The 18,634-nt window shown below is 31.2% G+C and overlaps 1 long non-coding RNA gene across 1 annotated transcript; it reads right to left on the reverse strand.

Annotated features, from left to right (window-relative positions):
* Positions 1-14,377: 14,377 nt before the first annotated feature.
* Positions 14,378-15,935, reverse strand: LOC127097013 (uncharacterized). The gene is made up of 2 exons (XR_007792898.1): positions 15,131-15,935; positions 14,378-14,945 (listed from the first exon to the last, which is right to left on the reverse strand). It is a non-coding gene; the product is annotated as an uncharacterized LOC127097013 (long non-coding RNA).
* Positions 15,936-18,634: the final 2,699 nt, after the last annotated feature.

An 18,634-nucleotide genomic window follows, 5' to 3' on the forward strand; every position in this document is an offset into this window, starting at 1 on the left:
TGGGTACAGTGATAACAAACTCTGACAGGGAGGACATCCGTTACCAGTTAGGGTAAACATATCCAGGATGACTTGCTGAGGGCACCCAGGAGGCGTATTCATTACCGGTTACTGGGTAAGAATTAAACTGCTGGGGAAAGCCAAAATAGGATTTACAACTACCAGTTACTAGGAAGAAGACCAAAGGGAGAGAACATTTGTCACTGATTAAAGTGAACATATCAAGGATAGACTCAAAGGAAAGAAAATCCATCATCGGTTAAGATGAACATATCAAGGATAGACTTTCCTGGGGAAATCAAGGAGGATACCCGTCATCGGTTAGGATGAACATATCAAGGATAAACCTCTCATACAAAGTAGGAATTATATCTATCGAATGCTGGATAGAATACCAAGAAGAGAATATCCGTCATCGGTTAGGATGAACACATCAAGGATCGTCTCTACAAAAGGGAAAAAAATAGGATTTACAACTACTGGTTACTGGGCAAAAGACCGCAAAGAGAAGCAAACCCGTCATATCAAGGATTAACTCTCTGGGGAATGAAATAGGGATTACAACTACCTTTTTACTGGGTAGAAAACCAAAAGGGGGAGAATATCTGTCACCGGTTAGGATGAACATATCAAGGATAAACTCGATGCAGAGGAAGACAATATCCGTCATCAGTTAAGATGAACATATCAAGGATATACTTCCTGGGAAACAAAAAAAACGAATCTGCTGGGGAGAAAAGGGGTTACTCTTTTCGGGTATTGGACAGAGGTAACAAACTGCAAACTAAGAAGAATATTACCAGTTACTGGGTAATAGACTCTTAGAGGACCAAAGGCATCTATCTAGGGAAGATCTAGAAAGAAACGGTAAATCAAGACTCAACCCAATGAGGATATAACTCAAGGGGAGTGGTTCCATCCAGGTAATTGACTGGGGAGGAAACTGAAATAATAATCATCCACGAGGAAATAACTCAGTGGGGAATAGGAGAAAGGTTAAAGTCTTTTTGCCTAAGGGGCTGACACTCTACAATTAAAGGAGGACAAACACACTAAATCTGCATGGGGATAAAGTACCACCATGGCAGAGAGTCAAAATAATAATGAATCTCACCCCTATTTGTTTATATGTGTTGTCCTTTACGCCTATAGTGTAGATACTCAGGTAGAGGAACCTTAACTGCTATTATGTTTCTTTAGAGGATAATATAGTGGCCTCCTTCGTCATTCATTACTTTTGAGTTTATTTTAGTTTTCGCATGTCGCTCTGATACGGTAACACTGTGACGAGTTACCTTTTTATTATGTGTTCAGAGAGTTATTAAACTATTTCTTTTATGATTTGAAATCAAGACGATTTTGATTTACGAGGCAATTAAAGTTGATTTGTTATTGTTTATTTCCATTGCTATAATGTTATAATTGAGAAAGATGTGACACTTTTTTTTTGTATGTGTATCCTTAGTATCTTAGAAGTTACTTCCCTACTTTTACACAACTCTAGTCACTCACAGAGACACGACTTAACGAGCTTTCACACTTCCTCTCTTTCATTGTTTAGAGGGTTTTAATATTATTATCTAGATACCTAGATCATATAAGCACTTTAATCTTGAGTCTCTTTTCTTTATGAGGCTTGAGATATGTCTCTAGTTTGGTCACCATTATCATAGAGTTAAAATCTATTGCCACCGACTTCATCATAACTATTGACTTTGTCGTCATCAAAACATCATAGAGGATCTTTTATGGGATATTCAACTTTATACCTGCAAGCACGTAGACCCACACCTTTCAATGACTAAAACTTTTGGATGGTGATAATTATTTGTATACCCGTTAAATATCTTCGATATTGCTCTAATGGATATATCCATATTAAATAAATTGGGCCACCAAATCTAATCTCGCATACTATATGCCAATTAAGTGAACTATAATGTCAAAAAATGATAGAGAGAAATACATCTCCAATTGACACAAGTTAATTGCAGACTCATGTTCCAACCCATCTAATTTTCTTGGACTAATGACTTTATTACATATAACATTGATGAATAATCACAATCTAGTTATAGTTTTCCTTATTTGTTTTGGCAAAATGCCACAAAAAATAGTCGTTGGTAGAAGTTGCTACATCAAGACATGAGATATTAAGACAATTAGTTTAAGATCTTTCATTGATATAAGTTTTTTTAACATTTGATAAGTAGTCTTAAGGTACTTAGATACCATTCAAACACTCACAAAATTATTATTTTTCTTTTATAGACAAAGTGTGACATGCCGGGGGAAAATATGTTCTTTTATCTATTTCTTTTGGGCTAAATCTTGTCGTATATCCATCTCCATCAAATCTAGATGGACCTTCTTATCATCTTTCTTCTTGACTTGAATGTTGAAAAGTGTTCCAATCAAACTATCACACACATTTTTCTTCATATGCATCACATCAAGATAATGTCTTACATCAAGACTAGACCAATATAGAAGATCAAAGAGCATTAACCTCTTTTTCCATTTATTTTCTATGCGGCGTCTTTATGGTTCTTTCCAAAGATAACATTAATTTGTTGTTGTCGTTGATAAACTCCATCCCTAACTAAGGGTTTTGAAGCGATATCAAACTCCCGTTCTCCATTAAAAGCCTTCTACAATCTACGATATAAATGATTATGTTTTAGAAGTTTTCGATGCCCAAGATGAATATTTTTTTTCCATTATTTAGTTAGTTATAGCATGTATCAATCATATTCACATATAATACAAACTTTATGTCCCTTAAAGTTGTACCCATAAAAATTATTGTATGTAGAAAAGTCATCGATTATTCAAAACAACATGGTACACATCTTAAATTTTTACCAGAATATGCATCATCAAACATCAACATCTTCCTCCCACAAAATTATTAATATTTGGACTTAACATCTATGCCATTTATTAGTTATCTTAGTCATGAAATCATCATGGAAAACATCTTACATTTGTGCTTCAAGCACAACCACAAAGATAAGTTGTAAATTACGAGAAGAACATGCCATGAAGTAGGATTAATACTCATATTACTAAATGAGTTGACTCTATTAGTGGCAAGTCCAAGCCTAAGGTTTCTTTGCTCATGGTAAAAATTTGAATACAAAGAATCAATTTTCTTTCATTTCAAAATATCAACTACATGACGATTTTTTCCATCATATTTTCTTTCATATTCATCCTATTTAATATTCTTTGCATCATTTACATTAGAAAAAATTTGTTGAATCTTGGAATTATTGGTAGGAACCACATCACCTTGGCAGGAGGACCCTTTATGCTTACACCATCATCATCGTCACCATTATCCTTCAACTTGTGCGTGACTCTCCACACTTAGAACACATATTAAATTTTTTATACTCTTTCTTATATAATATGAAAATATTACGACATGCATGTATTTTGATATAGTCTAAATCCATTGGATACAATATCTTATTGGCCTCATAGTTATGGTTCGACAACTTGTTACCTTCTAGAAGCATGTCTTTCAATAATTCAAGTAATTTAGTGAAACTTTTATCTGGTTGTCCACTTTTTACCTTCAAACCAAACAATCTTAACACCACTGACAATCATGTAAAATGTATGCATCCTGAATATATTGACTCTTCTTTGTTATAACTTAAAGTATCATACACATGAGCTTTCTTAAAAGAATATTCTCCAATATCACATGTCATATATTCTAGTTGATCATTCATATCTACATCAATTTCATCTATATGTGACAAAATTGAGTTTTTTTCCACTTCACCATGCTACATTCATATTGTATAGTGTTGACTTATTCCATCATAAATAGATGATTGAAAATTTCTTCCTTTTCAATTTTTTTTCTCCGTATTTCCTCAAAAAACACAAGGACAATACAAATATTTCATTATTTTTATGAGGTTTTCTTTAAGCAAATTGAAGAAAGTCAACCACTTCATTCTCATACTACGATACATAACTACTTTGTTAGAATATAATTAAAATCCATATAACATCTTGCATTTTGAATGAAAACTTTGCTAAGTTACTGTCGTAAATTCAAAATATTACTAAGTCACATTGCAAAAAAATCTACACATATATTAAATTAGACACACATTTCTAAGTTACATTTAGAATATACACATTTTAATAACAAAGATTCAATTTAAATTTCTCCACACTTTTAAGAGATGTCAAGACTTTGATAAGTTAACACAACAACAACAACCACATTGAAACCTTCAATATCACAACAACATTAAACATTCAATCTCACAATAACATTAAACCTTAAATTTCAACAGCAACAACAATAACAACAAAAACATAAAACCTTTCATCTCAATAACAACAACAACATTAAACCTTTTACTTATATCAACAAAAACAACAAAATAATATTTGATCAATGGACTTCACATCTATGTCATTTCCTAGTGGTCTTAGGCACGAAATCATCATCAAAAACATCTTATATTTATGCTTCAAACACAACCACAAAGATAAGCTGTAAATTACAAGAAGAATATGCCATAAAGTATGATTAATAGTCATATTACCAAATGGGTTGACTCTATTAGTGGCAAGTCTAAGCGTAAGGTTTCTTTACTCATGGTCAAAATTTGAATATAATGAATCAATTTTCTTTCATTGTAAAGGACCAACTACATGGCAATTTTTTCCATCATATTTTCTTTCATCTGCATCCCATTTAATATTCTTTGCATCATTTACATTATAAAAAAAGTTGTTGAACCTTGGAATTATTGGTAGGAATCACATCATCTTGGCAGGAGGACCCTTTATGCTTACACCATCATTATCGTCACCATTATCCTTCAACTTGTAGCGTGACTCTCCACACTTTGAAGACTAATTTAAATCTTTATACTCTTTGCTGTATAATATGCAAATATTACGACATGCATGTATTTTGATATAGTCTAAATCCATTTGATACAATATCTTTTTGGCCTCATAATTACGGTTCAACAACTTATTACCTTCTAGAAGCATGTCTTTCAACAATTCAAGTAATTTAGTGAAAAATTTATCTGTCTGCCCATTTTTTACCTTCAAACTAAACAACCTTAACACCACTGACAATCATGTAAAATTTATGCATCCTGAATGTAACGACTCTTATTTGTTATAACTTAAAATATCATACACATGAGCTTTCTTAAAGAATCTTCTCCAATATCACATGTCATATATTCTAGTCGATCATGCATATCTACATCAATTTCATCTCTATGTGACGCAATTGAGTTTTTTTCCACTTCACCATGCCACATTCATGCCGTACAGTGTTGAATTATTCCACCATAAATAAATGATTGGAAATTTCTTCCTTTTCAATTTTTTTTTTCGTATTTCCTCATAAAACACAAGGACAATAAAATATTTCATTAGTTTTAGGAGGTTTTCTTTCAGCAAATTGAAGAAAGTGAACCACTTCATTCTCATACTACAATACATAACTACTTTCTTATAATATAATCAAAATCCTTATAAAATCTTGCATTTTGAATGAAAACTTTGCTAAGTTCAACACTTTGTTAAGTCACATCGTAAATTCAAAATATTACTAAGTCACACTGTAAAAAGATTTACACATATATTAAATTAGACACACATTGCTAAGTTGCATTTATAATATACACATTTTAACAACAAATATTCAATTTAAATTTCTCCACACTTTTAAGAGATGTCAAGACTTTAATAAGTTAACGCAACAACAACAACCATGATAAAATCTTCAGTATCACAACAACATTAAATACTCAATCTCACAATAACATTAAGCCTTAAATTTTAACAACAACAACAATAACAACAAAAATATAGAACCTTCAATCTTAATAACAACAACAACATTAAACCTTTCACTTATACCAATAAAAACAACAAAATAAAACAAGCAATCTCAATAACAACAACAACAACAATAGACCTTTTACTTATTTTAACAAAAAAAACAACATAAAATCTTCTATCTCAATCTCAAAAAAATAAAACCTTCAATCTCAATAACAACAACAATATTACACATTTTACTTACGTCAACAAAATATCAACATAAAATATTCAATCTCAATCTCAACACAACAACAGAATAAAAACTTCAATCTCAATCTCAACAACAACAACAACAAAAATAATAAATTTTTAGTGTTTAGGGTCTCAACAACGATAACAACAAACAACATTAAATCTAAAATATCTCAACAACAACAACAATATTATTGTTACATGCATCTCAAAAAATTAAATGCACCCATTTTAGGAGAATATTTTTACAAATAGGTCATTAACTTGTGTCATTAGGGCATACATGGCATTAACCTTAAGATAAATTATTCAATTTACTTTTAGACTTTGTTTGCGAGTTTGGTGGAGAGGAGAAGGGAGTGCTTCGAAAAATGTTTTTTTAAAAAATATAGAGAAATCTTTAACATTTTTTGAAAAAAGATTTTGTTTATAATGATATAATAATGTTTATCATTAATATATTTTAAATTTTTGAAATATTATAAAACAAATTATTTAAACAATTTTTCTAAGTCCTCCAAAACCCTCCTCTAATACAAATTTTGAGTTCCCCAAATTAAGAAATGTTTGATATCATGAAATAAACACAAACCCTCAAAAATCCTCCCAACCAAAATCCTTCTATTTTCCACTCATTCATTTCAATTTTTCAAAGCCTTCTCATCCATTCCCCTCCAAACATCCAAACAAAACCTTAGTCTCTAATTTGATAAAATTAGAGAAAGATTGAAACTTAATTTTGTAGGTGCTGAACATGGTTCATATTGTTGAGATAATTATGGATTTTTGAGATAACTATGGGTTGTTGTGAGTATAACTCATATTATTGAGATGATTATGGGTTGTTGAGATACATATATGTTGTTGAGAGAATAACTCATATTGTTGAGATAATTATGGGGAGAAATAATTATTTGTTGAGGGAAACTAGGGATTAGGGTTTTAGAGGAACTAAAACCTTGTATTATATATATGGCTTGTAACAATGTAATCAATATGCAATTCACAAGACATAAATAAAAGGAACTATAACTACTATATAATCGCGGACATATGCACTTTGGCCGAACTGCGTGAATAAAGCTTTTGTGTATTTCTCTTTATTCTGATCTATATTCACATTTCTGTTCTAACAATTGGTATCAGATGACGCTTAATCCAGGAGGTGCGAAATTCTAAGTGACCCGGTTCAAAAAAACATGAAATTTCAGTTTATGGAAAAGGAGGGTTAATGATTTGTTGGCTCATCAAGGTCTATAAAAGGTGCTTCATGATGAAAAACCGATAGACATCATAACCATTGATTGGAACAAGATGAAAGAGAAGGCCACATGTTTGGTAAGACTTTGTGTTTCTGATGATTTGATGAATCATATCCTGGACCTTAAAACTCCGAAGGATGTCTAGGAAAAATTGGAAAATTAGTACATGTCCAAGACGCTCATGAACAAATTATTTGCGAAACAATGTTTCTATAGCCTGAAGATGAAGGAAGAAGGCGGCTTGTAGGATCATGTCAACACTTTCAACAACATCCTTGCTAATTTGGCATAACTTGGTGTGAAGGTTGATAATAAGGATAAACCCATTATTTTGTTGTGCTCTTTACCAAGCTCTTATGATCACTTGGTGACCACTCTCACATATGAGAAGGAAATAATCACGATGAATTCTATTTCTTCTACTCTTTTACAACACACACAACATCGCCAAAGTGCAGAGGAAGGTAGAGTTAGCTCAAGTGAAGGTTTGTTTGTGAAGGAAGGTCAAGATCGTTGTAAAGGCAAGGGCAAGGTAGTGACTTCTAGAAAGAAAAAGAGGTTCAAGTCCAAGGATAGAAAAACAACATAATATTATGGTTGCAAGCAAATTAGCCATTGAAAGATGGATTGTCCAAACAAGTAAGGAAACAATAGTTCAACAAATGTAGTTCAATCTGATGGCTCATGTAGTGAAGAGGATTTTCTTTGTGTTTCATCTACAAAGTGAATTGATGCATCAATTCTTGATTATGGGTTCTCCTACCATATGATACTGCACTGAGAATGGTTCAACTCTTTTAAATCAGGTAAAATTGGTTTTGTGTATTTAGGTGATGATAAAACTTGTACCATCACAGGAAAGAGGAAAACTAAAATTTCTTTGGATGATGGTGGCGTGCGCATGTTGAGTGAGGTGCATTATGTTCCATAATTGAGGAAGAAATTGATTTCTCTGGATACTGTTCAAGTAAATGGTTATTCATTCCGGTCAGATGGAGATAGAGACACCATGAGGGTTATAAAGGGTGAAATGATAGTGATGATGGCAATGACAAATGCAAGAAACACTTATAAGATGTTAGGGGCTCAATTATGGATGATGTAACATCTATTGAAACTGATAATGATGCAACCAAACTGTGGCATATGCACTTGGGTCATCTTAGTGAACATGGGATGATGGAACTACATAAGAGGAATTTGTTGAAGAGTGTTCACAGTTGCACAATTGGATTGTGCATGTATTGTGTTCTTGGGAAATAGTGTAGAGTTTGTTTCAAGATCAGGCAACACAAGACAATGTCCATTATGATGTCTAGGGACCAACAAAAGAGCCCTCAGTTTGAGGTTCTAAGTACTTTGTGACATTCACTGATGATTTTTCTTGTAAGGTCTGGGTTTATTTCAAGAAACATAAATCTGAGGTCTTTTCAAAGTTCAAACTATGGGAGGTGGAGTTAAGAACCAGACAGGGAGAAAAATAAAATATTCGCGGTCTGATAATGAAAATGAATACACAAAAGAAGTTCATGAATTTATGTGAGGAGAATAAAATCCATAGGTGCTTTTCTATGAGGAAGAGACCACAATAGAATGGTGTTGCAGAGAGGATGAACATTTCTCTAACGGAGAAGGCAAGGTGCCTTCCGTTGAATACTGGTCTTTCAAAAGGTTTCTGGGCAGCAACACTCAATATGGCATGTTATCTAGTTAATAGACCACCACAAGCTTCATTGGATGGAAAACTTTCAGAGGATGTGTGGACAGGTAACACCATTGATCCAAGTAATTTGAGGATATTTTGGTGTTCAACATATGTGCATCTTTCCAGTGAGGATCGGTCTAAACTTGACCCCAAGTTAAAATAATGCATCTTTATTGGATACAATAAAGGCGTGAAGGGGTACAAGTTCTGGAACTTGGTTAAGAGGAATGTGGTTGTCAACAAAGATATTATATTTAACAAGTAATCAATGTTGAAATACTTAGATGTGACAATTGTGCCAAATACTGATGTAGAAAGTTCCAGTCAGGATAAGATTCAGGTGGACATTGAGGAGCCACCAGTGAGTCCAAGACAGATTGTATCCCAACAACAGGATGAACCAGACTTAGGTTCAGGTGGGGTGCAAGATTCAGATGGAGTACAAGACTATACATTTGTGTGTGGTAGGGAGCCTAATCGTATTATACCTCCAGTCAGATATAGGTTTAAATACTTAACAGTATATGCTCTTTTTACTAGTTCAGGAGACCCTTCTACCTTTCGAGAGGCTATGGCTAGCCAGGAGAAATATAAGTGGATCAGTGCTATGATGGAGGAGATGAAATCCTTGAAAAAGAGTGAGACATGAGATCTTATTCAGCTTCCACAGGGAAAGAGAGCTATTGGTTGTAAGTGGGTTTACAAGAAAAATCCAACAGTAATAGAAAAAGAAGGGGAAAAGTTCAAGGCTCTCCTAGTTACAAAGGGGTATTCATAGCATAAGTGGATTGACAATGATGAGATTTTCAGTCCGGTTGTTAGACACACTTCTATCAGAGCAGTATTGACCCTTGTAGCCAATAGGAATATGCATTTAGAATATATGGATGTGAAACCAGCTTTCCTCCATGGTAATATAAAGGAGAAAATCAATACGGAGCATCCAGAAGGATTCAGTGATACTGGACATGGTAGACTTGTTTGCAAATTGAAGAGGTCTTTGTATGGATTGAAGTAGTCTCTACGGCAGTGGTACAATCTCTTTGATTCATACATGCTCCGGATTGGCTATAGAAGGTGTGGTTATGATTGTTGTGTTTATGTGAGGATCCTTAATGATGGCTCTTTTATTTTCCTGTTACTTTATATTGATGATATGTTGATTGCTGCCAACCATTTGCATGATGTAAATGAGTTGAAGACAAAGTTGAGTAAAGAGTTTAATATGAAGGATCTAGATGTTGCAAAGAAGATTCTTGGGAAGGAAATTCACAGGGACCGATGAGCTAATAAATTATGGGTGTCTAAGAAAATCTATGTTAAAGGTGTTTTTGAGTAGATTTGACATGAGAAAATTTGACATGAGCAAAGCAACGCCTTTGAGTACTCCATTGGGGAATCATTTTAAGCTCTCTTTGGAACAATGTCCGAAGACAGACTCAAAGAATTAAGATATGTCTAAAATTCCTTATTCCACTGCAGTTGGTTGTTTGATGTATGATATGGCTTGGACTATATCGGATTTGGCACAAGCAGTTAGTCAAGTGTGCAAGTTCATATCCAAGCCAGGGAAGCAGTCAAGTGGATCCTAAGGTACTTGAAGGATACAACAGATCATGGTATCATGTTCAACAAGGAGTAAGATGTTCCATCAGTTGAAGGATATGTGGATTCTGACTACGCAAGTGATCTAGATGATAGGAGGTCTACAACATGGTATGTATTTAATCTTGCGGGGAACCTATATGCTGGAAATCATCAATTCAATTCGTAGTAGCTATGTCTACAACTGAGGTAGAATACATGGCAGTAGTTGAAGCTACCAAGGAAGCATTATGGCTTACAAAGTTAGTGAAAGAGTTGGGTGTTGACCAAGATGGAGTTCAGTTGCATTGTGATAGTCAGAGTATTGTGTATTTGGCGAACAATCTGGTGTATCATGCTAGGACCAAGCATATTGATGTGAAGTTCCACAAGATCAGAGATTTGTTGGCGTTCATACAGATATTACTTCAGAAGGTTCACACTTCAGAGAATGCAATTGATAAGTTGACCAAGCCAGTCACCAGTGACAAGTTCAAACACTTTTTGGACTTATTACATATTTCTCAGTGTTAAGAAGAAGGTGTACCTCCTAAGTTTCCAGGACGAATCATTATGCAAGAAGTCTTTATAGGAGTTTGATATTCGTCAATGTGAAGATTGTTGAATGTGACTCATATTGTTGAGATAACTATGATTTGTTGAGAGTATAACTTATATTGTTGAGATAGTTATGGGTTATTGAGATAACTACAGGTTGTTGAGAGAATAACTCATATTGTTGAAATAATTATGGTTAGAGATAATCATTTGTTGAGGGAAACTAGGGATTAGGGTTTTAGATGAACTAAAACCTTATATTATATATATGACTTGTAACACTGTAATAAATATGGAATTAACAAGACATAAATAAAATGAAGTATAATTACTCTATAGTCGCGTAGGCAATTTGACCGAATCATGTGAACAAATTTTTTATGGATTTCCTTTTACTCTAATCTGTATTTGCATTTCTGTTCTAACAATTGGAAATATTACAACCGAGCTAATTGCCAACCAAATAAACATGTTTCTTATTACAACCGAGTTAATTGACAACCAAATAAACATGTTTCTTATTCTCCCAAAGGTACAAGACCTATAAAGGAGTATATACTCACTTCCTATATAAAGAGTCTTGTACTTATTAAGATATCTTTCATCTTCATACATTTTACTCTCTAATTATGCTATATCTAGTTGACTTTGAATAGTCTCTATTCTTAGACAAAAAACACAAACCTATTAGTTTACGTTTACAAAAACATCAACAACAAAAATTGAGATTTGTTTTTATAAAATAAAAGACTTCAAAAGTTATACTACATCTTTAAACTCATATATGATCAAATATTAAAATCTTTAGAAAAATATAGGGCAAATGTCTCTTTTGAGATTAGACAAAATAGTAGTAGTACAATTTGTGCAAAAATTTCAATTTACACCCTGCTTGCATGATTGGCTTTATGGACTTTTTCTTGAAATTTTGGATTAGGCAAAACCTACTAAAAAAAATCATGATTATGAGCTACTTTGACCAAGTTTTGTTCAAATCTTAACTTAAAATTCACTCCATCATTCTCATTATCACATTTTGTCATATTTTGAAAGTGTATCCGTTTATGAGCTCTTATTTTTAAAAAATGGAAAATGTTGCCTAATCTATAAGTTGTTAAGAAACATAATTTTTTTCAATATAAAAATTTCAATTTTTTTAATATCTTTGAATTTCTTAACTCATTCTTTAAGCACAAACTAGCATAACCTTATAATATTTTTAAGGATTGGCCTAAACCATCAAACATTTTTTTCTGTTAAACAAATAGTATAATTTTTTCCCAAACTAATAGTGTTGTATTTTGTATTTGTTTTTGCTAATAAAAAACTTAAAATGATGCACTCTTATTACTAGACAGGAGGACACTGCAGTTTTTCAGATAGCAGTGAAGAATCTTTTACAAAATTAGCAATATCTGGAGAGTTATTTTTAGCATGAATGAAAATAATATTTCTAGCTAGTCCAAAAATTTGCAGAATCATTTTTCTTCAATGTACACATGAAAATATGAATCTATCTGCAAAATGCTTCTGCAAATTTTTAACCTAATGACTCAAAAGTAGTATAGAAAATATGAAACTAAAATGAATTAATATAGTGCATCAATAAAGAAAAAAAAGAAACTGCGAAGAATAATGGAAAGTGAAATACATATTCATCTTTATTATAGTATAAAAATAAAATAAAAAGGCATTCATAAAGTTGGACAGGAATAGTATAGAATCTACTTTGACAGAATTGAAGAGTACAATTAATCTGGCAAGCAGAGGCATCAAAAAACCATTACATATCATCATATGATTGAATATTACATTAACTTATTTTATTCTCTCTCTCTTTCTCTCTCTTTCTCTCTCTCACCCATCTTTTCTTTTACTTAGGTATTGTAACTGCAGGTTATAACTCTGCATCAGCCGAAAGCATTCACAGATCAGAGTTGCCTTAACAACACATTGTTGCTTTCACATAATTGTTTTGCTACATACCTAACTTTTCCCTCATTCTTATTTTATTATATACTCTATTTTTTTTAGACGCTGAATAATCAATATATATATTATTTATATACTCTTTATATTTTAGATCTGCATCCTAAACTATGTCTGTGAGACTCCGTTTTTATCGGTAATAAAGTTTTATGAGAAGGATCTTACGAAATATTATAGTGTAAACCCTAAGATGATTTGAATGGGAAGGGGTGGTCCCAGAAAAGGAAAAGAGTGAAGAGCATAATGTCCTTGTGGAAGCTTTTTGAGCTGGTTTGACCGTATACGATATTCCCTGAAAACCAATTGAAAATAGAGAGAGAAAAAAAAAAGTGGTCCAATTCCTTTTTGCATATCAATGAGATTCCCCTTCACTGGGCCATCATCATCATCATCTTCTTCTTCTTCTTCCTATTCTGCTACATACAATCATGCTTTTGCTTTTCCCATGATCTTTTCTTTTCTTTTCTTCATTTCAAACCCTGTCCCTTCCCACACATGCGTGTGTGTTTGTGTTTGTGTTTCTATCACAGATATACCCACCCTGCTTTCAGTAACTCACCTATACTACTTTACCTATCTTCCTTCCATCAACACAATTCAAATGCTACTAGTTACTATTCATAACGACATTTCTTAAAACACTAGTTAACATTTTCTAACCACTTGCGAGAAATTAGTATATTTGCTATTAAAGAATGTTTGTCAATATTTTATGATACCATATCATTTTAGCCAAATCGTGTTATACAACAAACAACTAAGCCTTAGTGTAAACCCTAGTAGTAAACCCTAGCCAGAGCCCAAGAATTTTTATTCTACGGGCCCAATCATGGTTTTAAATTACGGGTGGTCACACATGCACTTGTGTTTGCGGGTGATGCAATTGCATTGCGACATGAATTTCATTGAAAAATAATTTATGTAATGATTTTTCATTAGATCACAAGTAATTTGAATTCTTTTGTGGAGAATACCGCATCAGCAATATTGCATCCGCAATTTAAATCCCTGCGGCCAACCAAGCAAATGCTTAATGAGATTGGATAGATGGAATAAATTATGTCAAAATATTCTATTATTATAAAAAATGTTAGTTTCTATCAAATTGGTTAACTTGAAGACCTTTCTTAAAAGTTTCAGAATGTGATTTATTTGTCACATATATTAAATTTTAATGAGAAACAAGTAACCAGTAACCGAACCCTAAAAATACAAATCAAAATCACTATTGTGTGAGTTTAACATCTAAACTACTTAAATAAGAGTAACCCATAAAATTACAGTTCATTTTGTCAATAAAAAATTTGATTACCCTATTGTAGGACTAATTGTGAACATATACACAAACGACCTTTGAAAAAGTGGAAAAGTTGTGTCTTTACATAGTTAGCTTAGCCCAAAACTCAGATCCTAAAAACTAACTTAATTAGTATAGTAAATTATAAAGATTTGTCTATACAAAAAATGACCTAGATTAGTGTCTGAAAAATAACCCCTAAATCAAAAACCATTTTTCAGACAACATATCAATGTCCATAAAAATTAGATAAAAAATTAACAACAGTAACTGCAGAAAAGAAACAGTATATTGGTTTTTAGGGCATTGTTAAAATGACAGGGTCATATGAAATGTCCATGAGATAGACAGTGAAACAAGTAATAATAATAACATTCATAACTTCCATGTTAGCAGTAGTAATTGATTAACTGTCACCAACAGTTCTTTTTCCGTAACTTCCTCTTCTTGTGCTTTTCTTGTGCCATCCTTACAACTGTAGTGAAATCGAAATCATTACTATTAGACCAAATCAAATAAATAATTAATTTAAATAAAAAGATAAAAAAAAAATCATATGCATGTTCCCTAGGTTAACGCTCTCTGCAAAGCGAATATCATGCATCACCACAAATCACAACAAATCAAACAAGAATATCTTGATTTTTGATGAAAACCTACCTTTGTTAAATGACAATGCCGTGAGTACTCTCTTGCTTGCTACAATCAAGATTTGTTAGTAATAATAAAAAAAATTTAAAAATTTAAAATTTTTAAAAAAGAAAAGAAAAATGAGTATAGATCATATATTGATGTTATTATTGATGATCTCCATGTATGTAAATGGAATATGCTTGGCTTCCCGTACGCCATCCACAAAGGTTATTGATATTTCAATAAGCTTCGTATATGGCATACAGGGAGCCAGGCACATACTCATGCATGTATGCATGATGATGAGATGCATCAGAGTGAAAATAAAAATTCAAAATTAAAACCTAATAAATCTCTACTCAATCTATAATAGGTGATAGAATTTTTTTGGTGGAGTTGTAGAAGATGGAGGTGGATTTGGTGGGAGAAAGAAAGGAAGAGAGTGATGAGATGAGAAATGTGAAGTGAAAGAAGAGAAGAGAATGAGGTATATATTGTGGTTTGAGAGGGAGATCTATAGATATATAGAGGTAGGTCATAATCAAAAGGGTTAGAAAGCCCCACAAGAGAAAAACCCTACTGAATTGGCATAAAACTAGTGTTTGAAGATTAAGGTGTGGCTAATAATGGTGAGAAGAGGAAAAGAAGGAAGAATATTGTGGGGTTGAGATTGCACCCTGAACCAAAATTCAAACACTAAATATAGACATAAACTAAGAGAGAGAGAGAGAGAAAGTAGAATTAGGTTAGGAGTAACCACGCAATTTCCTAAGCATGTTTTGAAATCTCCTTTTCTGGCTCCTAAAGCTAACTCATTCTGCTTTTCTCTTCTCACTTTTTTTGTCTCAAAGTGTTTGGACGACATGGATTCCTCATATCAAAATAAAGATAAACAAAAGGAACCCAACTAGTATTAACAAATATTTGTGTGCCTTCTTTTTCCTCCATTATCTCTCTACTTTTATTTTCTTCCTTTTTATTAGCTAAATAAACAAATCATAATTTCTCGTTTCACAATCTTTTTTATATTTAATTGTTCAACAAAAAAATAATAAACTATGATAAATGAAATAAAAGAGTAATAAATACATTAATTATTGTTGATTATTCTTACAATAAATATGAAGCGAAAATAATAATAGCACAATTAGTTTAAATATTTTGTACACAATTTTAATAAATATAATAAATTTATTAAAATATAAAACATTTTTTTAAATTTATTTTGACTCTATTTGATAAAAATATAAAGGTTGACCGACAAACTAACTTATAACTTAAGGTTGATGACCCATGATTAATAGTTTATAACTTATAGTTAAAAATTAATGACAGATAATTGATAAGTTAATTAAAATGTTCGGTAAAATTAATAGTTCAACTAATTTATAATATAAAATAGCATAAAAGATATTTAATATATATTTATTTTATTTTAAATTAAAATAATTTATAAAGAAAAAAATATTTAATATATATTTATTTTATTTTAAATTAAAATAATTTGTAAAGAAAAAAATTATTTAAATAATAAGGATAAAATAGAAGAAAAGATAAAATATTATAAACTATAAAGATAAAACGCTATTTAAAATAGCATAGGAAAAATAAGTTATAATCTAATAAAATAAGCTATAAACTCGAGATAAAAAATTACCAAACGAATCTAAATTTTATATATATATATATATATATATATATGAGTTTATAAGTTATAAGTTCGAAATTATGATTTACTGACCTTTATGTATTTTTAATTATTATACGCAAAATAGAATGATATTTTTAAAATAATGTATATAGTAATGCTTTCATAGTATAATTTGAGAAATGAGAATAATTTTTATTTTGAAATATTTTTTATTTATTAAAGTGATACTTATTTTAAAATAGAAAAAGTGTTAATTAAAAAGTATAAGTGAAAACAATGGAGCTAAAGTTATGTTGAAAATGAAAAGTAACAATTCTTTAAAGATAGTTTTTGTAATTGGACAAAACGAGTATTGTGTTACCATGGACAGCTTTGCACTAACCCTTTTTGTTTAAAATAATCGTTCCCCAACCCAACCCTGATAACCTAATTCACCACTTTTATTTATGTCCACTAAGATTAACGCCTTTAATTGTGTTTATCTTTTTCCTTTTTTGCTCTAACATGCTACTTTTGTATATACATATGTATTTTAGGAGAGTCTTTGGGTACATAGGGTATGTGTATGTCCCTTGGAAAACTCCAACTCTTAGTTTTTTTTTCTTTCTTACTTTTCCTTGAAGAGATTTAGGACTAAATCTTAGGGTTTTACATGTTTTCTACAATATTAAAGTTTACATTTTTTTAACAATTTTTTTTGTTCTAATAACTTGGAACGGATATTCTTATTTTATTTTTAACTTAATTTAGGGTTGAAAATGAGTCGAGTCGAGTTGAACCTGTCGTCAGCTCGACTCGACTCGATAAGAATTGGTTTAGCTCGAAATTCGACTCGAGTTTGACACGAACTTTTTTTTAAGCTCGAACTCGACTCGTTTTAAGTTCTTGAACAACTCGGTTCAACTCGTTAGGTTCAGTTTGTTTACTTCACGGACTAAAAAGTCATTTTTTAAAGTTTAAATTTTTTTATTATATTTGACATTTTAAATTATTCTTTTTAAAGGGAAAATATTAAAAAATAAATTTAGAAGTAGTTTAAAATGGCACTTTAAAATTAAAAGTCACGGTGCATTATGTTTTTTTTTTGAGTTAGAAGTATTTTACTTTGTATAAAAAAATATCACAAGTATTTTTTAAAATATTTAATTTGATAAGTTAAAAGGTTAAAATCTATACATTATTTTTTAATGATACTATTGAGATATATGATTTAAAAAATATATATATATATATATATATATATATATATATATATATATATTATATATATATATATATATATATATATATATAAACCGAGTCGACTCATGAACCTAACGAGTCGAACTATACATAGCTCAAGTTCAGCTCATTTATTTTACGAACTTAGTTTTGAGCTCAAGTTCGACTCATTTGGTTCATGAACCAAGTCCAACGAATTAATTATCGAATCGAGTCTCGAACTATTTTCGAGTTGGTTTGGTTCATTTCCAACCCTAACTTAACTACTTTAATAATATAATAATTTATTAATTTTTTGACTATAATGTTTTTATATTAAAAATTAGAAAGAATATTATTTTATAAATGCCTAAGTTTAATTAACTTTTTTTATGCTATATACACCTTTATGTTAAAAATATTTATTATAATTAAACATATTTTGAATAATATAAATTTTATTTTTAATTGTAATATCAATTTGGAGTTAAGGATGACAAAATTGTTGGAACAAATGTTTTCAAGAAAGATGAAAGACATAGAAGAAGAAGAGAGAAAAGAGAGAAAACCGTAAACTGAATTATGAAAATTACGACGGAGTGAAGTTATGTTTACATCGTACACGACCCTTTATATAGCCAGCTAAGGCCCATACCCAAACTATACAAACCGACCCAAAC

The sequence above is a fragment of the Lathyrus oleraceus genome, chromosome 6 (assembly GCF_024323335.1).
Source record: "Lathyrus oleraceus cultivar Zhongwan6 chromosome 6, CAAS_Psat_ZW6_1.0, whole genome shotgun sequence".
NCBI classification, from domain to species: Eukaryota; Viridiplantae; Streptophyta; class Magnoliopsida; order Fabales; family Fabaceae; genus Lathyrus; species Lathyrus oleraceus.